General features: G+C 35.3%; 1 protein-coding gene and 1 long non-coding RNA gene across 5 annotated transcripts in view; one reads left to right on the top strand and one right to left on the bottom strand.

Annotated features, from left to right (window-relative positions):
* Nucleotides 1–27,900, top strand: part of DIAPH2 (diaphanous related formin 2) — a 914,500-nt gene that overhangs the window by 322,226 nt on the left and 564,374 nt on the right. The window lies entirely within an intron of this gene.
* LOC118498447 lies at nt 85–27,412 on the bottom strand. The gene is made up of 3 exons (XR_004900936.1): nt 27,361–27,412; nt 25,613–25,616; nt 85–290 (listed from the first exon to the last, which is right to left on the bottom strand). It is a non-coding gene; the product is annotated as an uncharacterized LOC118498447 (long non-coding RNA).

Raw genomic sequence — 27,900 nt, 5'->3', positions numbered from 1 at the left:
TCAATATTGATCCTTGGTTTGTTGTTTTAATATCTATGTCATTTAATTCTGCTCTGATCTTGGTATTTCCTTCCTTCTACTCACTCTGGGCTTTGTTTGTTGTTGTTCCTCTTGTTCTTGTATAAATAAGGTTAGGTAGTTTATTTGAAATGTTTCTATGTTTTGTAGGTAGGCCTTCATTGGTAGGAACTTCCCTGTCAGGACGGCCTTTGCTGTGTCCCATAGGTTTTGGACTGTTACCACTCCTTGTTTAAAAACCTAATGAGGTTGTGGACATTTGACTCTATTTTCTGTGTTTTATTTTTCTAATATCCTGGATTTGGTGAGGTGTACCTCTACTCCCGAAAAAGCTGACATGGCTGTATGGAGAAATTTTGCTTGTGGTGGCAGCAGACTTCATGTTAGATTTTTATGTGCTATTGATAGATTCAGCTTCTCACCTATTCTCCTCAAATAATGTTGATATCCTTAGACTATAGGATACAGAAGAGACTAAATTGCTCACACCAAGTATGTAATTACTTCTTAATAACTCCAAACAGACTCATGGTTCATAATAGGCTGTGCTGTTACTTGACAACTTTATATGTTAGTGGAGTACATTTATTTGAGGGTGCATTTCATGTGAATTTAGAGGACATTATGGTATTGTACTAGAGAAAGAGGGAGTGAAAGCAAACACCCTAAATTTAAAAAAGTGGAAATGACTTGAACAAACACTTCTCCAAGGAGGACATATAGAAGGCTCAAAGACATATGAAAGGATGCTCAGCATCACTAACCATCAGAGATATGCAAATTAAAGCCACAGTGAGATACCACTATATATTGGTGAGAATGTCTATCATAAACTTATCAAGAAACAACAAATATTGGAGAGGTTGTGGAGAAAAGGGAACCCTAGTGCACTGTTGGTGGGATTGCAGACTGGTGCAGCCACTGTGGAAAACAGTATGGAATTTCCTCAGGAAACTAAAAATGGAACTGCCTTTTGACCCAGCAATTCCACTGCTAGGATTATATCCTAAGGATCTTGAAACACCAGTTCAAAAGAACCAATGTACCCCAAAGTTCATAGCAGCACAATTTATAATAGCCAAGTGCTGGAAACAGCCTAAGTGCCCATCAGTAAATGAGTGGATCAAAAAACTATGGTATGTTTACACAATGGAATTCTATGCAGCAGAAAGAAAGAAAGAGCTCCTATCCTTTGCAACAGCATGGATGGAACTGGAGAGCATTATGCTAAGTGAAATAAGCCAGGCTGTGAAAGACAAATACCACATGATCTCACCTATAAGTAGAACATAATTAAGAAAATAAACAAGTGAACCAAATATACCCAGAAACACTGAAATAATGAACAAAATGACAGTAACTAGAGTAGAGGATCAAGAGGGATAATGGGGGAAAATAGGGGAAGGTCCATCAAGGAACATGTATGAAGGACACATGGACAAAGCCAAAGGGGAGTAGGTTCCCAGGTGGGAGGTATGTGTGTGTGTGGTGGGGGCCATGGTAGGGTGAAAATGGAGAGAAGTGTACTTGAACAACAATTAAAGAATAAACTAAGTAAATGGAAAAAAGAGAAAATCACTTCATATGTATCTGGGCCCTCTGTATGTCCTCCTTGGGGAAGTGTCTGTTCAAGTCCTTTGCCCATTTTTTTAACTGGGTTGTCTTCCCAGAGTGGAGTCATGTGAGTTCTTTATATATTTTGGAGATCAAACCCTTGTCTGTGGTCTCACTTGCATTATGGTAAGTGAAATAAGCCAGGAGGTAAAAGACAAATACCATATGATCTCACTTATAAGTAGAAGCTAATCAACAAAACAAACAAGCAAGGAAAATATAACCAGAGACATTGGAAGTAAGAACAAAATGACAGTAACCAGAGGGGAGGTGGGAGGGGATAATGGGGGAAAGGGGGAAGGGTTTATGGGAACATGTGTAAAGGGCACATGGACAAAACACGGGAGTGGGGTCATATCCAGGGTGGGAGGTGGGGATGGCTGGGGTGGGGGAGTGGTGAGGGGAAAATGGAGACAACTGTACTTGAACAATAATTAAAAGAAAAAATTAACTTGAAACTGGAAAGTTAACTTTATAAACTCATGGTAAATTTATATTTTGATAGTGTCTCCCAAATTGGAGGTCTTTCTTATCAGGACTATTATTGTTGCATAGATGGTAGGAAAATAATCATACAAATCCAGTTGCCACTTACTTGGAAATAAAATGAACTAATTTAGTCGGTCTTCAATTAATATGTTTCAAGTGCTTTTTGAATATATTAAATATAGTATTGTAAATCTTAGAAAAATGATTTAGACAGTATTATATAATGTAAAGATGATTTTTTAAATGTGCATTTAGGTTCTATTGAACTGTGTTTTATTACCACGTTCAACTTAATCAGATACTCTGGGTGTGTCATTCTGAGAATCAAATAGATTCTAAGAATGTCAATGAGATTCCCTAGGCTTAGAAATAGAAGGCCTAGGGAAATTTTTCATATTTCTGGACTTCAAACTGCAGGTGGCTCTCTTGATCTTTTTAGTTCTAAGTTTAGGTTAATAACTTCTGTCCCCTAACTGCTTAGAAAAATCTTTTTCCTCAGATTATCACACTTGCTCTTGAAACTTGTAATAATTGTATTGGTATTGGATTGTAACCAACATAGCTTTGTTTTCTCACTGTAGAAGATGCATTTTTTCATTGTTTCAGTTAGTTTACATTCAGTATTATTTTATAATAGTTTCAAGTGGTATAGCATAGTTGTTAGGCAGTCAGATACTTTCCAAAATGCTTTGTTCACCTCATATTTTAGTACCCACCTGGCACCATACAAGGTTATTACAATATTATTGACTGTATTCCCTATGCTGTACCTCACATCCCTATGACTATTCTGTAACTACCAATGTGGGCTCCTTAATCCCTTCACCTTTTTCACCCAGCCCTCCAAGCCCCTTCGTCTCTGGAAGTTGGTTTTTAAAAGACAAATTGCTTAGCATTTTTTAAGAATACATTAAATTTTCCTTTTCATGTCCTAAATGAGGATTTGCTAAATATCAACTATAGTGTTGATAGTGCTTCTAAAAATTATATCAGTATTCTAGCATCATGTAAAAAAGTATATTCATTTTTCTTCTCAATTTCAGAGTAGCATTCCTCCTTTATGTCATACTTTATTTTGGACACACTCGGTACTCTAGGGTTTTTAAAAGTACCAAAATAATTGGATATAAAAACTTGTTGCTACAACTTTAGTTGGAAACATAAGCCTCATCTGTATCTTTATTTATTCTAATGCCTATTTCAACAACATTGAGACGATGAAGATGTGGTGATACATTTATGCAAATTATGTGCCAAATTAGAAATAATATAGCCCTTATATGGATCATTGAATTGTTACTAATAATAACATCACTTTTTTGTTTTTATAAACTGAAAGTCTAATTCTTCCTTTTGAAAAGTAGGTAAAATATATACAATGGCTACTTTTTTAAGATAATGAATTAGTCTAAAACATGATGGGTGAGAGAAAATATTCTATAAAGATACTTCTTGCCAGTACTTGATTGTGTTATATAAGCACCCAACACTCAAAAGGTTTTCAATAAAAGTCTTATACCAAGATATTCATCAAGTAATGAAATGTAACCCCAAATGTCGAATTCTGTGTGATGTGTGCATTATAAATTTGCTTGTGATAGTGCTATAAAAAAGGCACCAATACCATACTGACCTGAAGAATGACACATGTGGCATTACTGCAGCTGAACTATTGTCTAGGAGATTCACAGAGGAGGCCTCCCAGGAATTATTTGGATGTTTCTTTTGTATCAAGTTTTTGTCCAGAAAGTCACTGTGTAAACAGTAGCTATTCCGTAGCACCTGCTTCTTTAAGGAGGAGTGAGTCTTTTATTTAGAGAGCATCAGTAGCCATTTCATTCATCACTGCACAAAAGACCTACATAAAGAGTGCCATTCCAGTGACACCAAAGAAACCAGAGCTTCCAGCTAGTGCGGTGCTTGCAAACACTGAGTCTGCCTGTTTCTTTTTTGCTTTTCATGCAGTTACATCCAGGCCTTTATTTTAAGGAGAAAAATGATTCAGAATAATAATGGTAAAAGCTCTAAAATGCAATTTTAAATTTAAAAAGCTGTATTATGTAAGTAGCTGTGGCAATGCCATACATAAATTTGGTCATTTGCATAAATATTACTTTAATCTTCTTAAAGTATTAGGAAATTAATTGTATTATAGAAGTCACAATGCAAAGATATTCCATAGACTATCTTTGAAAAATGTTTATGGGATTGTTTTCAATGTGCCTATTGTCCTAGCATCTAAATGGGTTTTTTGTATTTCTTTCATGGCTAATCATCTTCAATAATGATGTCTTCATCCAGTGCCTCCACTACTTCCTAGCTCTCTTATTGGCCGTTGGCAGTATACCTTTCTTTGCTACTCTGTTAAAATTACTCTCTCTCTGGCCTCTAGTTACTAACACCCAACCTTCTTTGTTAGCTTTTTCAGGATTTCCTTGATACCTACTTTGTCATTTTTTAAAAATTAGTGGTTTTAGTACATACACAGAGTTGTGTAGCCATTACCGCAATGTGACTTTAGAACATTGTCATAACCCAGAAAGAAACCAGGTACCTGACAGCAGTCATTCCTCACCTTCTATCCTCAATAATCTGCCCTCACAATCACTAAACTAAATTTTGTGAGAATTTGCCTATTCTGGACATTTCATAAAAATGGAATCATATAATTTCTGGCCTGTTGTGTCTGGTGTCTTTCATTTAGCATATGCTTTCAACTTTCATCTATGTTGTAGTACTTATCAAAGTATTTAATTTCTTTTTATAAATGAAAATATTCCACTGTGCAAAAAACTACATATCGTTTATCTTTTCATCAGTTGATGGACATTTGGGTTTGTTTCCACCTTTTGGATCTTCTGAATAGTAGTGATATTGAAATTTATGTGAAAACATTTATATGAATACTTGTTTTCAGTTTTGGGGTATATAACTAGGTGCAGGAATTTCTCAGCTACATGGTGATCCTGTGTTTAATATTTTGAGAAACTGCCAAACTGTTTTCCAAAGTAGCTGTAGAAGTTTACATTTCTACCAGCAATGTAAGAGAGATTAAACTTCTCCACATCTTCCTTAATACTTGTCATTGTCTATATATTTTAAAAGATTTTATTTATTTATTTTTAGAGAGGGAAGGGAGGGAGAAAGAGAGGGAGAAAGAGAAACATCAATATGCGGTTGCTGGGGGCCGTGGCCTGCAACCCAGGCATGTGCCCTGACTGGGAATCAAACCTGCGATACTTTGGTTTGCAACCCCCACTCAGTCCACTGAGCTATGCCAACCAGGGCTTATTGTCTATATTTTGATTGTAGTCATCCTAAAGGGTATGGGATAGTATACTGTTGTGGTTTTGAATTGCATTCCCCTATGTCTGATGATGTTAATTAAGCGGGTTTTCCTTTATTTTTTGGCTATTTGTGTGTGAGTATGTGTATATGTACGAGGTCTGCATCCAGAAGGTATGCATCCATGTACTACGAAAAATAGAGACATTTATTGAAGAAGGTACAAGATACAAGAAACATTGTACATAGGACAATGATGCCTCAGTCCCCTTCGAAGTAGGCACCTTGGGACCTCACACATTTCTCCCAGTCGCCATTAGCTGCTCTGTCCTATTTTCCTGAATCTCATTGATATTCTGGAATCTCTTCCATTTCAAAGGTGATTTTAGTTTTGGGAAAAGTGAGAAGTCATAGGGCACCCAATCTGGTTTGTTCTGGGGCTGAGTCACCTGAGTGATTTGATGTTTCACAAAAAAACTTTGCATCAGATGTGATGCATGAGCTTGTGTGTTGTCATGGTGAAGCTACCAGTCACCAGTTGCCCATAAGTATGGCCTTCCGAATAGTTTCCCTAGAGGAACTATTGTGTTCGAGCTTAACACAAAATTTGATGCAGATTCATTGCTCTCCTTGCTCAGTCATTTTGAATGTGATGGCCACACAGTACACATGCTCACTCAATGGAGTCTATCACCTCCACTGACTAGTACAGTGAAGTTGTCATTGTTCATGCATGTGCATTCCAGTCCACTCTCCTTGGCCACCAGGTTACATCAATGTCATACAAACCATTCTGGTATGTTAGCAATGGCTGGACTCTTTTTGGATAGACCTTGTGCATATAATACCTCAAATTTCATTATTAAGGAGACAATTACATTAGCCCCATTTGATATTTAGTGAAATGTTTTTTTATGGCACCATAAAAACACAGCAGCATCAATTGTGCCATGATACTATAGCTAATAATTCTGAATTGACTCATGGATTAAATTTTAGTGAGTAGAGAGAGATATACTTAAAATAATTTTAATATATGAAAGTATACTTTAGGGACTTCTTACCTTTATTTACCCTATGTTTGAGCATTGATTTTATTTCCTATTTTCTGCTTTATTCAGGACTTTAAGATATTTGTCCAGCTCAGTAGTAGTTATTTATTTTGCCTGTCTGTATACATTGGTGTTGAGTTGTTCTAGATGAACCATCCCTTGCAGTATTTCTCAGCTCCAGTGTATGAGTTTGAGTCACACTATTTACGAGGACATTAGATATTTCCTGTACTTGATGTGTCCACAGGTCCCATAGGTGAAGCATTTGTTTGGAGGTCATTGACTTTTGGAGCTCCAAACAAGGTCTTCATATTTAGTTTTTTACCACAATGTGAAATGATAAAATTTTGAGGAAATGACCTTATGATGTTTTCATTACAACCTATGGGGGAGAAGAAAACCAAATCTCTCATAATGCTGTATAAAAAGTTAAAGAAATAATGAAAAAAAAATCATACTTCCATACAAGTGGCTTGTAGCTTACCTCCCCTCCCAATGATGGTTTTTTTTTTTTATACCATAATGTATGTGTTTTTGTTTCAGCATCATTCTATTTGGGAGCAGACTTCATATATCAAGTCTCATAAATAGAATGTTTATTGCAAATGCTAGTTGTGCTTTTCTGCTTTCTTTAGTCAATACACATTTATGAAGTTCCTGCTTTTTCTAGGCACTGTGGTGCATGCTGGGAATTAGAAATATGACTGTGTTCTCAGGGAATTCTAGTGGATATGGTAGACAGATAAATAGATTATTCTCATAATGTTACTGAACAAAAAATGGGGTTCAGCTGCCTGCTGCCACCAAAAGGCAAAACCTAGAGGCAGACACTAGTGAGAAAGGAAAGAAGATTTTTATTTGGATGCTGAATGATCTGGGAAAATGGGGAACTCCCCATCTCAAAACTCATTTCTTCAGCAAAACCCAGACAAAACCCAGATGTCCTCAGCAAGAACAAAACAAAAGAAGAGTTTTCAGATTCAGAATTCCTGCTCCATTTCAAAATACCATCCTTTGGAGCCCGAGGGCTACTAATCAGTCATTCAGATAGGTTAGGTTGTTCCCAGCTGCTGTCTGTCTTCAGTCTCCCTCCCGGTGGTTGCATGTGGAGCCAGTGCTGCCAGTGCCCATGCAGCTTCTAGGAATGCAAGGTATCATGCTCCTGGGCCAGAGAGTGCTAAGTCACTGGTGAATATGCCACCAGGTTGGCAAGAGAGACCCTCTCCTGGAGGCCAGGGGCCACGTGACTTCTAAGGTCTCATGGCCCATGGAGAGGAAAGGCCAGTACACCCTCTGAACAGTGAATGATGAGCAAGAGGGAGTTTCTTTGTTCCCCAGGTTTATATTAATTTCACATGTGGGATAGACTGGGCAGTTTCTCCAAATGACCAATTGATTTACTAAACTTTTGTATATTTTCACTGGGTCCACCTTTCAAACTTCTTTCCCATGGCTAGACTGACAGGTTTCTTTGGTCCAGCACCTCACCCTGCCACCATTTCAACTTCTATTGTGCATGTGCTTGCCTTCCCTTAGTGCTACCCCTAATCCAGTATAGGAAGGGAGTAAGGAGGGCTTTTCTCTCTTATCCAGTTATCTTGCTAACTTTGTGCGTGCTCAGTGCAAGAACTTCCTTCTGCTGCTATGTTTCCCAAGGTGGGGCAGCATGAGCTCTGTTACCTGGGCAGTGCAGCTCCATCCATGGGACTGAGGCTGCCTAGCTATGGCCCTGGACAGTTTCTGATCTCCCCAGTGGCCCCTCCTGGTCCCTACCCTCAGCCCACTCCCAGTGGTCCAGTCAGTCTTTCTATCAGTATCTATAACCTATAATAAATCCAGGAATAGAGATGAATAGGGTACTGCAGGACTACAGAAAAGAGAAGGTCATTGAGCTCAGATGAAGGATGTCAGCAAGAAATCCCAGTTAACATTGATATCAGGTCTGAGTTTCAAAGGCTTAATAAGGAATACTCAATGGAAAATGGGGGCTGCAGTAGCAAAGAATTCTAGACAGAGTGGAGGTACACATTGAAGCATGGGTTAATGTTTGAGAAAACCTTGTGTATTCAGGAAACTCTTAGTTTTGTTTTTTGTTGTTGTTGTTATAGTCAGTAGGTAGTATACTTCTAGGGGAAGTGGTAAGAAATGAGGGTATAGATATACAAAGGGAACAAGTCATTAATGGCCTACTATGAAATATTTAAGAGTTTGGCTTTTTATCTTAAAGACAACATTGAATATTAATTTTAAGCAAGGAAGTGACATTTTAAGATTAAAATATTAGAAAGTTAACTGTGATTATGGTATGAGACCTGGGGCATGGTTGATTGTTTGGAGGGGATATTTGGACTTGAGGCATGTAGACAAGTCTGGAGCTTATTGCAGTAGAAATCTAGGCATGGTACTGCACACATCTAAACTAAAATTGGAAGAAAGATGTACAAATTCTACAGATTTAGATAGTATACCATTTAATTTTTACAACTTGATAGTGGCTATTGCATTATTCAATTTACTAAATTATATTTCTGTTTCCTGAGGTCATCCTTGTCATCTTGATCAGAATTTTGAGTAGTGGTTGGGCAATGTAGTGCCCAAATCTTGGGACTGATCTTTAGTTTTATCCCACTAGATAGCTAATAATAGCTATTATGTTTACTTGTTTTTTACTAGTCTTATTTCCTTATCTATTACTAGCATATTACATGTTAAAAAACATTCAAATTCATAAATTTTAGATTAAAAAAGACTTGGAAGAGATTATCAGAATTACTACAAGGATTTGAATAAGTTTCCTAGAACCTTTTTTAATAAAGTATATTATAAAACATTATTTTAGGCCCTGGCTGGCGTAGCTCAGTGGATTGAGCGCGGGCTGCGAACCGAAGTGTCGCAGGTCCGATTCCCAGCCAGGGTACATTCCTGGGTTGCAGGCCATAACCCCCAGCAACCACACATTGATCTCTTTCTCTCTCTCTCTCTCCCTCTCTCCCTCTCTCCCTCTCCCTCTCCCCCTCTCCCCCACCCCCTCTCCCTCTCCCTTCTCTCTCTAAAAATAAAAAATAAAAACTTAAAAAAAAACCCAACATTATTTTATTTGTACCCTTTTGGTTCTACTAAAGAATGGAACTTCCCTCTTTCTTTTTTCTTTTCTTTTCTTTTTTTAATTTTTATTTTTATTACTACCATTTTGAAATAATGTCTTTGGTTACAGACTGAGTGCAACATTTTTTGCAACATCTATGCACATTTTTTCTTTTTAAAAATCTGCTTATTCCCCATAGTAAAAATATGTTCATGCATGGTATTTCATAATAAATATTATACACAAGTTTCCCTAGTGTTATTGACTGTCAAAACTGCTTTTTTAAAAAGATTTTATTTATTCATTTCTAGAGAGAGACAGAGACACACATCAATGTGCGGTTGCTGGGGGTTCTGGCCTGCAACCCAGGAATGTACCCTGGCTGGGAATCGAACCTGGGACACTTGGGTTCCCAGCCTGTGCTCAATCCACTGAGCTACGCCAGCCAGGGAAAACTGCTTTATTTAAAGAGTCTGATTTATATGACTAACTAGTTTGATTTTTTATGGTTTTCCTTAAATAATTCAATAAAGCTACTTTTGGCCAAAATAATTTAATTTCACTTGCTAGCATCTCTGTTGGGATGATTGATTGTTTATGTCACACAACCATTTGCTGAAGGCCAACTCTTTTTGAAGGGCTGTAATGCTACATAAGAAACCATGATGCTCTTAAGGCACACCTGTAAACCACTGTATGGTATCCTTTCCAAAGTTTCCAGATTCTGTATTTTTAAAGTGTTAAATCCATTGCCAACTGTCCACAGAGACTTTTTTCTGATATAAAAACAATTACTAGTATGCTATTGAAACTATGTTGTGATTATTAGATCTTCAGATATAGTTTACTTACACAGATACATTTAGACTAGATATCCACTCCATGTCAAAAAATGAAAATGTGAGATTATTATGAACAAGATTAGAAAATAATTAAAAGCAGTTAGCAACTTAAATATTTCGAATCCTGACATTTAAAATGTACTTATTTTCCAAAGGAAGATAAGAGCACTGGACCAGATAACTAGATCAGAAAGATTCCAGATCTAATAATCTGAGTAAGTTGCATTAGAATGCTAGTAAATGTTGTTTTAAAGGTCATCTCCATAGATACTCTGTTGTCCTGTTTTTTTCCCTACTGTTTCCCTTTTTTCTTTTTAAAATGATGAGTAGTGTTCCATAATTTACTTTTAAGTAAATAGAGAACCTTATAAGTTATTTAAGCCCTTTGAATTTATGCAAAAATAAAGTAATAGAGAATGTCTAAATAGTATAATAATATAAGTAAACACATACTTTTCCCAAAGATGTTTGAAAGAAAAGAGTTGGAAAACTAAAGTCACTGTGACAAGGGTTAGCAAATTCCCTTAGGGTCAGTTTACTTTGTGATACATATGAGTATTTGTTTTTAAGAGTTGAAAGATGAAGTTAACATTTGAAACTTGAAAAGTAGAAATGTTGCCTAAGTGCAGTCTTCATGATTGTGAAGTTATGAGTAGATATTAAACATCAGGAACCCAAATAGAAAATATACGGAGATTTAATGGGCTAAAGTGATTTAACCTGCTATTTTGGTACCAACTCATGTTTTCTATCTAGGTTGCTGTAGTAATTAGCCTGAAGGAGACTGCTCTTCCAGCTGAAAAGTCTTCCAGCTGGGAATGCCTTTTTTTTTCAAAAAAAATCATTGAAGTTATTGGGGTGACATTGGTTAACAAAATTTTAGGTTTCAGGGATACAATTCTATAGTACATCATGTGTATATTGTATTGTGTGTTTGCCACCCAAGTCTCCTTTTGTCACCATTTATCCTTTACCCTCTTTTACCTCCCCGTCCCTTTTCCTCTGGTAATCACCATGTTGTTTTCTGTGTCTTTGAGGTCTTTTTCCTCATCCCTTCAACTTTTTCACCCTGCCGTGCAAGACCCCTCCCCTATGACAGTCTGTTCTCTGCATTATGAGTATATTTCTATTTTGTTTGTTAGCTGATTTTTTTCATTAGATTCCACATATAAGCCAGTTCATGTGGTACTTGTTTTTCTCTGACTGACTTATTTCACATAGCATATTACTGTCTACATCCATCCATGTTGTTGCAAAAATGAACAAATAAAAGGGTACAGATATTGCAAGATTTTACTTGGTCAACATTGTTTGCATATAGAAAGTAAAATTTTAAAAGTCAATGAAAACTAGAATATAATTATTCCAGTAATTATTGTAATTTACCTTTATCACTGATATATAGATAATTAACAGTTGCAAACATATTCTGAGGAGAAGCACATAGGTGACATACATTCCTCTTTAAAGAAATATACATTGTGTATTCAGGACTGAATTCTTTTCCATGTTGTTAGCCTAAGGTTCTAAAAACTAAGAGAGTAAAAATCAATGTGGAATTGTCAAGCAGGCAAAATATCTCATCTTGGGATTATACAGATCTGCTTCTGAAACAAAAGTCAAAAAATTCATCCTCCAGCAATGAATATTCTTTTACAATATAGGATGAGGAAAAAAGGTAGAATTCAAATTACCACCATGTAACTATTTAAAAATTAGTCCATACTTGAGACCCTACACCACTATGTTATGTTAACATAACCTCCTTCTGTCATTTATAAAGAACTTTATTCAGAATATTACTGTTCAGGCAGGAATATATTGCCATTATAACCACTGAACAGTCTCTGCTACTTAATTTTTTTAAGTGTGTGTCTGTGAATATGTGGCCTGGATATATAGTAATCTAGGGAAAGTCTGTGTATCAGTGAGCATGGTATTTTTTCTAGGCATTGTTGGTCTCAGAGGTCCCCATTAAAAAGAATGAGGATTGCTACTTCTGAAACCTTGTCAGATACTGGGCATATTACCTGCATGCACAATGGAGGTATTGAGGATAGTGATCTACCTTAGTGATCGCCTTGTTTATAGACTTAAAGAACATATTGACTACTGTATGCATTACTTCAAGAACACTACCAGAGCTTTGCTTGTAAGATTTTAAGAACTGCACAAGAGGAAGGAATCATAGACCTTAGATTCTGAATTGTCTAATTCAGTCACAGTGATGTAGTGTTCAGATGAACTAGAGCAAATTTAATGTGCAATGTGGGACAGAGACACATGCACTGGATACACTAGGAAAAGAGATTACATGTACAGGAACTAGTTAATGTGAACTGTGAATAAAAGTAGTCTTGATCTATGGGAATTCTTTGTTATTGTGAATTATTTTTGTATGAAATTAATGAAGAAAAATTCACAAGCTATGCTGTGTAAAGCATTTTAAAATAATGTTTTAACTTTTTGATTCTGAAAAGTCTCAATTTCTGGAGTAAAAAAAAAAAGAAATTGCCTGTCATGAAATCATATGATTTAATGAAATGGATCTATGTTATACAAAGTCTCAAATATACAATTTGGGAAACAGTAGCTATTATTCATATAACCAATTAACTTCATTAACAAGTATTTTGACTTCAATTTCTTGAATTAGAGATGCACTAATATTGAATATCACCTTCATATTTTAAACAAGGTAATCTGGACACATTATTTTGCAGAATATAGACCTCTAGCCAGTAAGATGAAAAGCTTGGATTCAGTTCTTTGAGGGTTCTGAGAGGTCTTTACCAAAGAAATTATCAATCTTGAGGAATTTAGAGAAAGAATGGGATTAATTTACTTTCAATTTGCTTTGGCCCTTGAGAAAGGGAACCAAATAGATTGAACTCCAGTTGAAAAAAATCAGGGGTATAATATAAATTTGAACTTTTATTCTTAATTTAAGGTTTGAAGTTTTGTATACAGTCATTTAGAATTTAAATCTACTTTTGATAATAAAACACTAAGTTTGAGGAATGAAGCTTATTTTTGCCACATCTACTGCCTTCAAAAAGTTCAAGATTAAATTGTTTAGTTAAATATAAGGCTAGATTTTATGTAAAATACACAATGTTAATATTTCATTTTATATCTGGCTTCAATAACCTTTTCATGTGCAAACTCTCAGAAACCACCACAGAAGTCAATATTCTTCAAGAAAAGTCAGTGTTTTTGAGATGTGATATTCGAACAAACACAGCTAAAATAGCCTATACATTGATATTTTATAGAATACTTGTAAGTCACAGATGATTTGTATGTAGGGCCATAGGGCTATGTGCCATCCAGCAGCAAAACAGGTCCTATATGTTGCTTACTGTGTTGAGTGCTTTCATGGTTGCCCCAAATATTAACTCATGCCTGTATACACATGGAGGGTGCATGAACAGAGCAGGACATTGGTGATAAAAATTGAATAGTAATATGAGTAAATTTAGAAATAACCATCATTCCATCAGTTCCAGCTTTGAATGAGTCCAAAAGAACATGAGGTTTTTAAAAATTTCATTATAAGGGCACATTTGAGGAGAGAATTGACTGACCAAAGTTGGGTCATGAGTCAGACAGTTCTTTGTGTAACTGCTCTTTATTTTTTTAGAACAGATTTTACTTTAGGGAGGTTCAGTAGATACATGACAATGTTCAAAATAGCAAGAGGACAGTTGTAGAGTGTCAAATGCTTTGATTGTGCTACTAGTATGTTGATTTTACCTCACTTCATTAATGCTAGCAGATCTCTTGTGAGTTATAAATAGTATTTTTAATCTCAAATTTGCAGTTGAAGAAACAAGTTTGAAAGAGCTAAATGTTTTACATACAGTTATAAACTACTAACTATAGATGCAGAATTCAAATCCAAGTCATTCATATGATGTGACATATAAGTGAAACCTAATCAACAAAACACACAAGTAAGCAAAATATAACCAGAGACATGAAACTAAGAACAAACTGACAGTAACCAGAGGGGACAAGTGAGGGGGAACAAAAGGAAGTGTCATGAAGGAACATGTATAAAGGACCCATGGACAAAGCCAAAGGTGGGTAGGGCCAAGGGTGGTAGGGGGATGGGTGGGACAGGGGAGTGGTGGGGAGGAAATGGAGACAACTGTACTTGAACGGCAACAACAAAATGAAAAACATTGAGTTAAAAAAAAAGCAATGCAAGTCATTCATACCATTGAATATATACCTAATTATTTTGGTTTATAATAGACTATAATTAAGCATTGAAATGAACAAAAATTTCTCTTGAATCAACTCTCTATTTAGCTATGCAGTAGATGACCTCATTCCACCTTTTGTGTATTGTATTGAATTACCGCTGTTAGGAAATCACACTAGGCTGCTTAGATGTCAGGCATGTATATGTCTTCCCTGCTGCCTCTCCCAGCCCCTTTTGCTCCTGCAAATACTTGTAATCTGGTCTATTTTTCTTGCCACCGTAGTTACTACAGCATGGGGTCACTTTCCCCCAAGAGTTACCTTTGGGAATATTTTCCTTCACATCCATTTCTAGTACATATATTGATTTTATACCACTTAGTACACAAGAGATTAAGAAAACTCTTGAATGTATATCACCTATTTGTGATAACCAATTTAGCATTTCCTTGTATATTCTTTCAGTGATAGTGCTGTTTTTTTTTAAAAAAAATGTTTTTCTGCCCTGGCTGGCGTAGCTCAGTGGATTGAGTGCGGGCTGCGAACCAGTGTCGCAGGTTTGATTCCCAGCCAGGGCACATGCCTGGGTTGCAGGCCACGGCCCCCAGCAACTGCACATTTATGTATGTGTCTCTGTCTCTCTCTCTTTCTCCCCCCCTTCCTTCTCTATAAATAAATAAATAAATAAATAAATCTTTAAAAATGTTTTTCTTATTTTTTTATAAATAGTATCTTAGGGAATTTATAGGGTATACTATATCCTGCTTTTTGGAGATAATATATATTTAAATATTTTATTAATTATGCTATTAAAGTTGTCCTAAATTTCCCCCCTTTCCCCTCTCCACCCAGCACTCCCACTCCCTCAAGCAATCTACCACTATTGTTCATGTCCATGGGTCACGAGTATAAGTTCTTTAGCTACTCCATTTCCTATACTGTACTTTACATCCCCATGGCTGTTCTATAACTACCCATTTATACTTCTTAATCCCCTCACCTCTTCATCCATTCCCCTTCACCCCCTTTCATCTGGCAACCATCAAAACATTCTTATTACCCATGATTCTGTCTCTGTGCTTCTTGTTTGCTTAGTTTGTTTTTTGATTGAATTGTTGATAGATATGCATTTATTGACAATTTGTTTATAGTTTTAATCTTATTTTTCTTAAGTCCCTTTAACATTTCATATAATAATGGTTTGGTGATGATGAACTCTTTTAGATTTTTCTTGTCTGGGAAGATCTCTATCTGCTCTTTGATTCTAAATGTTATCTTTGCTGGGTAGAGAAATCCTGGCTGTAGGTCCCTGCTTTTCATGACTTTGAATACTTCTTGCCAATCCGTTCCAGCCTGCAAAATTCCTTTAGAGAAATCAGCTGACAGTCTTATGGTAAATCCCCTGTAGGTAATTAACTCCTTCTGTCTTACTGCTTTTAAGCTTCTCTCTATCTTTAACCTTTGGCATTTTAATTGGGATGTGTTTTGGAGTGGGCCTTTTGCATCCATTGTGCTTGGGACTCTCTGTTCTTCCTGGGCTTGCATGGCTATTTCCTTCACCAAATCAGGGCAGTTTTCTTTCATTTTTTATCAAATAGATTTCCAATTTCTTGCTCCTTCTTTTCTCCTTCTGCCACCCCTATGATGTGACTCTTGGACCTCTAGAAGTTACAGTATAGTATAAAATCTGGTGACTTAATATGTACAAACTTTCTGGATGTATTTTTGTAATTTTTTAAAGATCTTTTTATATGTTTACATTAACCCTGTATCAACTTTGTTACAATTTGCTTTTCCCCCCCAAACTTTCCAACTGCCTTTTAGTTTCCCTTTAAAATACTTTCAGATGAGGTAAAGTTTTATCATTTATTTGTTTTTGTGGAAAGTTGGTTCAACCATTTAAACTGGAATTTCCAGTTAAATAGAAAAGTTTTACTTTTATTCCTCCAGGAAAACAGAGGAGAGTATAGTGATTGTAATATAAACTGAATTGAAATTATATATGTAGTGCTTTTGATCATCCTTGACTTCCATTTAAGTGGATCTAACTTTTTATTTTCATATTCTGCTTCCTGCATCTCCATCTGTGACAGTCTCTTGGCAAGATTTCAATCTAATTTTTTCTTTTACATTTGTGGTTGGAGCTGATCCAGCTTCTCCTGCTTTCTGGGGGGAGTTCCCTGTCAGGTACATGCACTGACTAGGAGCTCTTGTAATGATGGAGCAATAAATGCCCACATGTAGGACATTCAAGTTTCCTAAGACTCAAGTGGGTCATATCCATGTTATCAAACCAAAGCATACTAAATCTTGAAGTGACCTTAAAGATCACAGTTTAAAAATCTCACTGTACATATAATTCAAACCCAGGGATGCTGCTTTTGCTTTCTTGCTCAGGCACAAAGACTTTATTGAAGAATAGAGAACTTGATTGATTTCCTGACAGTCACATTATGTTACAGAGACTTTGTTGGTATTGATCACATTACACATTTACTTTTGTATTCTGTATATGGGAATATAATATTTTTTTTATCTATTGAGCCAGGCTACAAGTAGTGCATGTCTGTTTCTTATCATAAACTTTTTAGGATGAGGCTTGGCAAACAACCTAGCCATCTTAGGGTTTTTTTTTTTTTTTTTTTTTTTTTTTTTTTTAGAATATTGTATCTGTGGTGATGTTCTGTCTGTGGCATTATTATGAAAACCTTTTACTAATCACATTATATGTTTGTTAACATACTGAGATATAAGAAACTGTCTTTCACAGTTGACATAATTTCACAATCCACTGGGTGCTTGTCACAGTCCATTGGGGTGCTAATTAACTTACAGGTCTCAGCAGTTTGGATTAGCCATCATTTAACAGTTTGGGGTGTTGTAGGCTAAAAATGTTGGGCCCCCAGATGAAATACATTATTCCCTCCTGATCTGATAGGACTATAGCGTGTATCATCAGATGTCAAGGCTTTGAGCAAGCCTGACTCTGGGTGTTTTATCTTTTCCAGTAATTTGAGACAGGTACTTACATTGAATGTACATGAATATCATGTATAGCTCTACTTTATTAGTCTGTGTTTGGGTTGTTTTGAAGTGTTTTCATTTTAATATGTAGATTGGAACACTTATACATGTTGCTGGAAGCATTTTTGCACTACTGCACTTTATAAATCAAAATAATAAATAATACCTATGGTGTTCATTGTTTGTCTTCTTTTTGCAGTAATTTTTTAATGACTATAAGTTTTCACTGGAAGTATTGGTAATATGGTTTTACTTTTTCTCTTCTCACTTTTTTTCTTGTCTTAAAATAATAATAAAAGATTAGTTTTTCATACAGTTGTGATATTTCCTAATATGAAAATATTTACTGCACTTTTTTGCATACACTGCCTTTTTTAAAGCAAGTTTAGACTTGTAGAAAAGTTAAGAAAGTTCAGAGTTCTTATATACTGCTTCTGTACCTCCACAGAATCCCCCCTATAATTAACATTTTGCATTAATGTGCTACATTTGTCACAAATGATGAACTAATAATGATGTGTTATTTTTAATGGAACTCCATAGGTTACATCAGCATTCATCCTTTTGTTATGTAGTTCTATGTGTTCTGAGAAATGCATATGCCCTGTATACCATAAACTGATATCTGACTTAGGCTTTGATGATGGTACTGTCATTTCTTGGTTCATTTATTCATTGATTCATTCATCCATTTTGGTGATATATTTCTCTAGTAACTATTAATTGAGTACTCTCTGTGTTAAGACACTTACAGATCTGCAAGAAGTCACCACTGTATGCATCTCCAGTGATGAAATGAGGTCATGTATGAGCAAGTCTTTAAAAGGGGAAACCCTTGAATGACATAATGTTGTGATAAACAACTGATTGCTGATTATAGGTTTCTGCTTCTGAACTATTTTCCTAGGTTAAAACAGTGGTAATATGTTCCAACTATGTTTTAGACATTTATTGGAAAAATTTCTAGAAACACATACAGTCCTCCCAAACTGAATCACAATGAAGCAGAAAGCCTGAATAGACTTATAACAATTAGTGACATTGAAGCAGAAATCAAAAACTCCCTACAAATAAAACCCTGGATTACATGGCTACACAGGTGAATTTTACCAAACATTTAGAGAAGAGCTGACTCCTATCTTTGTCAAACTATTCCAAAAAATTCAAGAAGAGGGAAGAATCTCAAACTCTTTTTATGAGGTCAGTATCATCCTAATTCCAAAACCAAGTAAAGACACAACAAAGAAAACTACAGGCCAATATCCCAGATGAACATAGATGCTAAAATTGTCAAGAAAATATTGGCAAACCAATCTATCAATACATTAAAAAAGATTGAGCCAGAATAGCTACAGCAATCTTGACAAAGAACAACAAAGTAGGAGGGATCACAATATCTGATATAAACTATACTACAAGGCCACTGTAACTAAAGCAGTCTAATAGTAGAATAAGGACAAATACATAGAGCATTGGAATAGAGTACCCAGAAAAAACTCAATTAATATTTAATAATTATTAAATTATAAATTAAGGGGGTAGAAGCATAAAATGGAGTAAAGTTAGCTTTTTCAACAAATGGTGCTTGGAGATGTGGAACGTTACATGCAAAAAGATGAAAAGTAGGTCACCAACTTACACTATACACCAGAATAAACTCTAACTGGATAACATACTTAAAAATAAGCTGTGACACCATAAAAGTCCTAGAGGAAAACATAGGCAGTGAAATTTCAGATATCCTAGGCAGCAGTATTTTCGCCAATATATCCTCTAGGGCAAGGGAAATAAAGGAAACAATAAGCTAATGGGACTACATCAAACTAAAAATCTTCTGCATGGCTAAAGAAAACATCATAAAAGTGAAAAGGGAACCAACCATAAGGGAAAACATATTTGACAACCGTACCTCAGACAAGGGTTCAATGTCCAAAATATATATAGAACTCATGTGACTGAACACCAGGAAGACAAACAACCCAATTAAAAAATGGGCAATTGACTTGAGCAAACACTTCTCCAAGGAGGACATACAGAGGCCCAGAGACACATGAAAAGATGCTCAGCATCACTAGCCATCAGAGAGTGCAAATGAAAACCACAATGAGATACCACTTCACACCAGTCAGAATGGCCATCGTAAACAAATCAACCAACAATAAGTGCTGGAGAGGATGTGGAGAATCTGGAACTCTAGTACACTATTGGTGGGAATGCAGACTGGTGCAACTCCTGTGTAAAACAGTGTGGAGATATATCAAAAAAATGTAAACAGCCTAAGTGCCCATTAGTAAATGGATGGATAAAAAAGCTGTGCTACATTTAGGCAAAGGAATACTATGGAACAGAAAGCAAGAACTCCTACCTTTTGTGTCAACATGGATGGAACTGTAGAGTGTTATGCTAACTGAAATAAGCAGATGGTGAAAGATAATTACTTTACCATATGATCTCACCTATAACAGGAGCCTAATGAACAAAACAAAGGAACAAAATAGAACCAGAGGAATGGAAAAAAGGAACAAACTGACAGTAACCAGAGGAAAGGGGGAATAGGAGGTAAGGGAGGAAAGAAGGGGAAGGACCTAGTTAAAGAAAAAGTATAAGTCACCCATGGACATGAACAAGAAAGTGTGGATTGATGGGGCAGGGAGCAGGGAAGAGGGTGGACAGGGTAGTGGGGAGCAATGGTGGAAAATTGGGATTAGTGTAACAGAACAACAGAAAAAATATAAATTGAAAGCATTTGTATTTAAGTTATATAATCCTAAGGATCATTGTCAGTTTTAAGCAGGAGCTAGGGAAAAATCCAATATACAATAGCAGGAAGAACCTTAGAGTACATAGGGATAAACTTAATCAAGGAGGTAAAAGACCTGTACTCAGAAAACTGGGAAAATGAAATGTATGTTGTTTTTTGCTTTGTTTTGTTTTTTAATAAAGTTCACAAATTTATGGCTGCAAATGTTAAATGCTACCGGGGTTAAAACTGCTGTCCCTGTTGGTAGATTTTCAAATAAGTAAATTTTGTGTGTGTGTGTGTGTGTGTGTGTGTGTGTGTGCAAACTTTACCAATTTTCGCATTTCAATTTTACGGATTCTAAGATGATTCATTTTTCACAAAAGACTTTATCTCTCTGAACTCTTTTGCTCTCTTTGCTTGACAGAGAGAAAAAATTTGATGCCTTTTTGAAAGCTGCCTTCTGCTGCTTAGCCCCTTAGTGTTTTAGTTGCCTTATAGTAAAAATGATGCGGAGAATTGAAATGGCAAAGCAGTGGGAGTTTTATAACATAGGATGCTTTAAGTTTCATGAATTTATTTTGTATTTAAATACTGGGTGTGGGAGCAGGGGAAGTGAGGTTACATTTTGATACTTTTTTATGTTTTGTCTGTTGGGATAGTTGGTCGTCTAGAATATCAGTTTACTTCTTTATATAAAAACAGTGGTATTTTGCCTTTTCTGGAGGATAATTTTAATTCTACATTGCAGAGATTTAGTAGGAGGGAATTGTAGGCATGCTTTTAATATTTATAAAGTATTTTAAGGACCATGCATGAAAACTGTATATAAATATACTACTATAAAATACCACCACTAACACAAGTGAGATATTAAAAAAAGGAAAAAATCTACTTACCATCTAGTGAGCAGAGATGTTCTTTCCCTAATTTGCATTTAGAAAGCTATAAATTAAAATGCTAAAAGGAAGGCAAACAATTTTAGCCAGTGCTGCTGGGATTGTAAATATAACTTGCTTACTTGATGTAATTTTAAATAAATACTCTTGACATTAAGACATCATGCTTTCTGATCATGTAATGGTAAACCAGAGAAACATGTTTGAAATGGGCCTAGTTTGGACCACAGTGCAATATGAATTGCATGCTTCTATATCTTCAAATTAATTTGTGACATCTCTGTATACAGAAATAGACATATAAAGAAAAATGAACCCCTGTTTTTCTACAAGAATGTCATTTCTTTTGTGAACCATTATATCAGTTTTTTATTTGGCATATAACAAATAAAATATGTAATGTTGTTTTATCTTCCAATATTACTTTGCTATATAAAAAGAAATTGTAATTTTGCAATAAAAGAAAATAAAAATCCACTAAGTTGCTACACATATATTTTTGTGTTAATCCTATACATGACCAAATAGATTGTACTGTCTTATAAATTTTCTAGTATCTTCCTTTTAGCACAGCTAATTAATTCATGCCTTTTCTCTTATTCAACTTGTTTTATATCCCACTTTTGAATCCCCAAAGCACCCACCACACATGCACATAGAGATGCACTGACATGTAGAAGCAATCAATTAGAAATCAATCCCTTTAACTTCCTCTGCAACTTTACCAAATTACTCTGTTTTTGTATTCATGTTTTCTTTTACTATGGATAAAAAGAGTCCCTACACCTATGAAAGAGTAACCTGTTTACTTGGGCAATGGTCTCTGCTAATCAGTTATTTATCTTCTTTTTTCATGCTATGTTTATATTTTCTTTACAATAGATCATTTCAGCAGCACACTACCATGGTCTGGTGTCTCCTGTCTTGAAAAATATAAACACTTGACCTCATAGCCCTCTCTAACTATTCCCCATTTCGGTTTTCCAGAGTGAGAACCTCTTGAAAGATTTTTCTATTAGTCATAGATAAAGACACCTATTTGAGATCATTGTCACACAGATAATATTTAAAAATGTGTCTGGATGAAATCATTTTGTGAAAGAGTGTACATGGACAAGAGAAGGAAATAGGGGACCCATCCTTGGTATATTCTACCAGTTAGAGATTGGAGAAAGGAGGAAGATTTAGTAAACCAAATTAAGGAAAGGATGATTAGAAAAAATGGAAGGTGTAGTGTCATAGAATCAAGATAAGAGAATGTTCCAAGAAGGGGGATATGCTCTGAGAGGTTAGGTAGGAAGACAATGACACCTCCATTGAATTGGCAACATTGAGGCCATTGATAGCTTTATGAAGTTCAGAAGAGAGTATGTCCTAGATGCCGGGCTGGATTGAGATGAAAAGTGAAACAGGAGCTGAGGAAATACATCCACTGTAGCTAGACAACTCTTGAGAAGCTTGGCTCTGTAAGAACACAGGAAGGATGGTGCTTGCAGGGTGCATGATATCAGGGGATTTTATTTTTTGTTAGTGTAAGAAATGCTAAAGCATCTTTGAATGCTATTAGGAATAATAGAGTTGGGAAGGATAGGTTGAAAATGTAGTAGAGGGAAAAGAAAATAAAAAGTGAGAAAAATGAAAATGGAAGATCCATATGTGGAAGAACTTAACTTTGGTAGGAGGGTCCTTCTCTCCTTTGTAATAAGAGAGAAAGGAAAATGGTGTAAATACAGCTCTGTTTTCTGGTGACATGATTAGAGTGTTTCCACTTGATGGTTTCTATTTCCTCATGAGTTAGTCAGCAGGGTCATCACTTAACAGTTTAGCAACAGTGTGTATTGGTTTGGTAAGTAGACTGTAAAAATTTGAAATGATTCTTGGGATATTGTAGCCATCATTGCTGGGGAATATTGAGTGTTCATTTGAACTTAATGGTTATTACTTTTGAGTGATATGATTCTTCTCAGTTTTTTTTTTTCAGAAATACTCAGCTGTATGAATGTAGCAAATGTAGTAGAAGCATCAAGAGAAAAGTGTGTTGAGTATGTGTGTTAAACAATGATCACTGATGCTTAGTAATACTTATTTGGCCATGGAATTTAAACTAGATGGGGAGGCAAGGGAGGATGTAATAGATGGTATGTCAAAAGCCTGGTGGTCTCAGTGACACTTTAAAGATTGATGGAGCGGGGCTCCTCGATAGATTAAGGTGTAACTATAGGAGAAAATGTAATGAGATATTGTGACTGAATTGGGATTTGGGTGGTTGAGTTGTTTTTGGTGACTACAGTGTGACCATAGGATTAAATATCTATGGCTGAATTAAGGCAAAGGTAGATATGAAGAAGCAAAAGAAAGTGAGAGGCTAGATAGTTCTTGGATGTGGCTAATGAAGTCAGTGGAAAAAACAATAGAGTGGACCAAAAGATTGAGTTGTTTGCTAAAGTCCTCAGTAAATGAGTGGGAGTGACTAAGAGATCTGAAGATAAAATGGAAAAAGTGGTATAGCTAGATTATGCTAGCTACTACCTATTTATCTCACAACTGTAATGGGAAAATTAAATATTGGCAAACCAATTACCCTATGAACCAATGACTGAATGAAAATCACTTCTTGAATTGTTAGGTGTAGCCCAGTGAAAATGGATTACGTTTTGTTTATCTAGTTCAGATGGTATATTTCATAAGAACAGTTTAAGTGGAATGACATTAATGATGGCTAGCTATGATTATAATGAATTTTTGAAACTTACTATTTAGATTTACATAATACCTTTTATCTAAAAAAGCATGTTGTAAAGAAATGTGTAAATGCAAGGTATCAGTAAAATGACAACAAACTCACAAGTATCAACAACTGAATGTTAAAAAAAAACCCAAGCCAAAAACAAAAGAAGCAAACAACTAGAACAGGAAAGGAATCACAGAGCTAGAGATTAAATGGAGGGTTATCAGTGGGGAGGGGGAAGGGGAAGAATGGGGGAAAAGGTACAGGGAATGAGAAGCATAATAGGTAGGTGCAAAATACACAGGGGAGGTTAAGAATTGTATAGGAAATGGAGAAGCCAGAGAACTCATATGAATGGCCCATGGACATGAACTAAGGGGGGGAATGCTGGAGGGTCGGGGGGCAGGGTGGAGGGGCAAAAGGGGAGAAAAAAATGGGACAACTGTAATAGCATAATCAATAAAATATACTTAAAAATAAAAATAATTAAAAAATAAACACTTGAAGTACATAAGTTATAATCATTTCTTTGAAAAAATGTTTTATACTGTTTATAAATGATTTACTTGAAACATTTCAGATTATTGAAGGTATCCAAGTATTCAGTATCTGTGTATTGATTTGTTATTAATATGGACTGATAAATTTCTATTTTTCAAAGATTCATTACTATACTAAATAATTTTGGTGCTCAATTTTCACCAAATTTGGTCAGAGAGAACCCCCTCAAACTAACCTTGTGACACACATCTCCTCCCTCATCTTTTTTTTTTAGCAGTACCTTGTCTTCAATATAAAGACATTTTAGTCACCTTTTACCTACCCTTCTATAGTATAGCACTGAGATCAGCTATATTTCTAAGGATCTTGGTGTGACATATCAATAGTTATATAGTAGATGTGTGTTGCTAGTTACTAGAATGGCAGTAAAAACAAGTTACTTTAAATTAACAGAGTAAAAAATGTTAAGAAAGTAATTAGAATATGTAATTAGAAAAATAATGGGATTTCACTTTTACATATATTCCATTGGTGTGATAGAGGTGTGAAATGGTTTCAAACCTGCATGTGCTAGCCTAATTATAATTCATAATAGTTTAATTTTTAAAATAATAGTGTGTAAGGTGAGGACGTAGCAAATATTTACCTGTCAAAGAAAATATTGTTAATATATGTAATGATCATATATTAATACTCTATTTGAGTTGCTTGTGTGACTCAGCTAATTAAATAAGAAATTAAAATATCAAACAGAATTGGAGCAGGGATTTAGTGAGAAAATGAAATCTACTTCCACTTCAAAAAGTTACAGTTAAACAATAGATTTAATAATTCACTATGGATTATTGCCATGGATTATAGGAGGATAAAATTATACTTGAATTTATTTACTTTTTGAACTTAAAAAATCTCTTGTATTATGGGGTTACATAGAGTTTGTTCTATGTATAAATATTTCTTTAAATTTTTGCCTATATGTTTATTTTAATTATGAAATAACACTTGATGAAACAAATTTGTACACATTCGTTGAATTAAATAATTCAATTAAAATCAGCTCAAAATGTCTACATTTAATGTTCTACTTCATTTTCTGAAATCCCTTTTGCATTGCTTGATATTTGACCTTTCTAGAATTCAGCATTCACTGAGCTACAGCAGCAGAAACCTAGTTAACACATTTAGGTACTTTTTATTGCGCTCAAGATATTGAGTTCTTACTAGATACAAGGCACTGTCCAGGGAACTAATTTTTTAAAAAGTGGCTGGAATTACTGGTGTTTCCAAGAAGTTGATAGTAGTGTCTGCTCTCTCCCTAGCCAACAGCATTAGACCAGCTTGTGAGATGTATTACTTACTCAGTTGCTAAGGAATAAGGCCAGAACTTGAGGTTTATAACATAATGATATTTGATGTTTTTCTTCTCTTCATCATCAAAGCCATATCTGGATGTGAAAACTGATACACTTTTTTAACGTTTTTCTCAAAATATATTTTTCCTAAAATCCCATTATTTTTTAGCTATTAAGTTTTCTCTAAAACATGTCTTAGAATCAATGGTGTAGCTTTTGCCCTTTTCCTATGGCAGTGATAATCAAATGCTTGTTTTTAGAAACATTTTCTTAACATGTCTGAAATGGATACATTTTTGTACCCACTGCTTCTTTTTCATTCATTTTTTTCCTTGTATTGCTTCTTGCTTTCTGAGTAATCATGTATTTTGACTTGGTTCATTAAGTAGTAGTAGTATAATTATGAGATTATATTAAATGAATTTCTTTAAGTTGACCCAATTTATATGAAACATCAACAACTTACAAATAATTGAACCATGTTTGTTTATTTTTACTGCCTCCTTGAAAGGAAATAATCTTATTAACATTGAAACTACAGTTATCTTTGGCTTTATTCAGATGTACCAGTTTTGTGAAACCATAGAAAGATGTTCACATATGTTAAGGGAACAGAAGAATTTTGTTATGCTCCTTGGGTGTTACATTAAACTAGATCATTGCCTAAGGATGCTATTTAATATGTCCATCTGATTTATGATTTCTTTGTAGTTCTTTTACTTTGATTTGTCTCATCTTTGGAAAACTTGGCATTAATTTCTATTTTATTTTTTACACTGTGTCAGTGGTTGCCTCTGCTTTCATTACTGTTAGTAGTGTTATTTGCTGAATATAAATCAGATAAAGGAGAATATTGTGATTTCAATTTCCAGTCATGAGGCTTGAAGGAAGAAACATGGTTTGCAGGTTCAGAGAATGATTTTTTTAAACTATCAATTTCTATATATTCTTAAAACACTGTAGTCTTGGGTCTTATGTAATATCTAAAACAATATGAATGTTAAATATACTTTCATTCTTATTTTTGTTTATTTGCTTTTTTCTATTTTTTAAATTATTTTATTCTTTAAGTCATGACACAGAAAACTGACTTATGGTGTACAGTTTTTAAAATTTTAAAACACGTATAGATCGACGTTACCAAAACCACAATCAGAATACAGAAAGTTTCATCACATCCAAAAAACTCCTTGATGTTACCACTTCATAGTCATACATTTCCCTTACTTGTAACTCCTGGCAAGCACTGATCTTTTCTCTGGTACTCCAGTTTTGCCTATTTGGAAATACCATGTAAATGGGATTATTCAGTAAGTGACCTTTTAAAACTAACTTAGTAGGCCTGGCTGGTGTGGCTCAGTAGACTGAGTGCTGGCCTGCCAACCAAAGGGTTGTGGCTTGGATTCCCAGTCAGGGCACATGCCTGGGTTGCAGGACAGGTCCCCATTGGGGGCGCTGGAGAGGCAACCACACATTTATGTTTCTCTCCCTCTCTTTTTCCATACCTTCCCCCCACTCTTACTTTTTTAAAGTATATTTTTTCGGTTATGCTATTACAGTTGTCCCATTCCCCCCCCCTCTTATTCCCCTCTGCCCTGCACAACCCCTCCCACTGCACTCCCCTACTATAGTTCATGGCCATGGGTCATACATATAAGTTCTTTGCCTTCTCCTTTTCCCATACCATTCTTAACCTCCCTCTGTCTGTTTTGTACCTCCCAATTATGCATCTTATTTCCTGTACCTTCTCCCCCACCCCATTCTACCCTCCCCACTGATAACCTTCCATGTGATCTCCATTTCTGTGATTCTGTCCCTCTTCTAGTTTCCTTTGTTTTTGTTTTTAGGTTCCGCCGTTGATAGTTGTTTGTCATTTTACTGTTCACAATTTTGATCTTCTTCTTTTTCTTAGATAAGTCCCTTTAACATTTCATATAATCAGGGCTTGATGATGATGAACTCCTTTAACTTGACCTTATCTGAGAAGCACTTTATCTGCCCTTCCATTCTACAGGAAAGCTTTGCTGGATAGAGTAATCTTGGATGTAGGTCCTTGCCTTTC

This window comes from Phyllostomus discolor, chromosome X (genome assembly GCF_004126475.2).
Source record: "Phyllostomus discolor isolate MPI-MPIP mPhyDis1 chromosome X, mPhyDis1.pri.v3, whole genome shotgun sequence".
In the NCBI taxonomy this organism is placed as follows: Eukaryota; Metazoa; Chordata; class Mammalia; order Chiroptera; family Phyllostomidae; genus Phyllostomus; species Phyllostomus discolor.
Note: the sequence above shows the minus strand (reverse complement) of the source record. Positions and strands in the feature narration are given on the sequence as shown.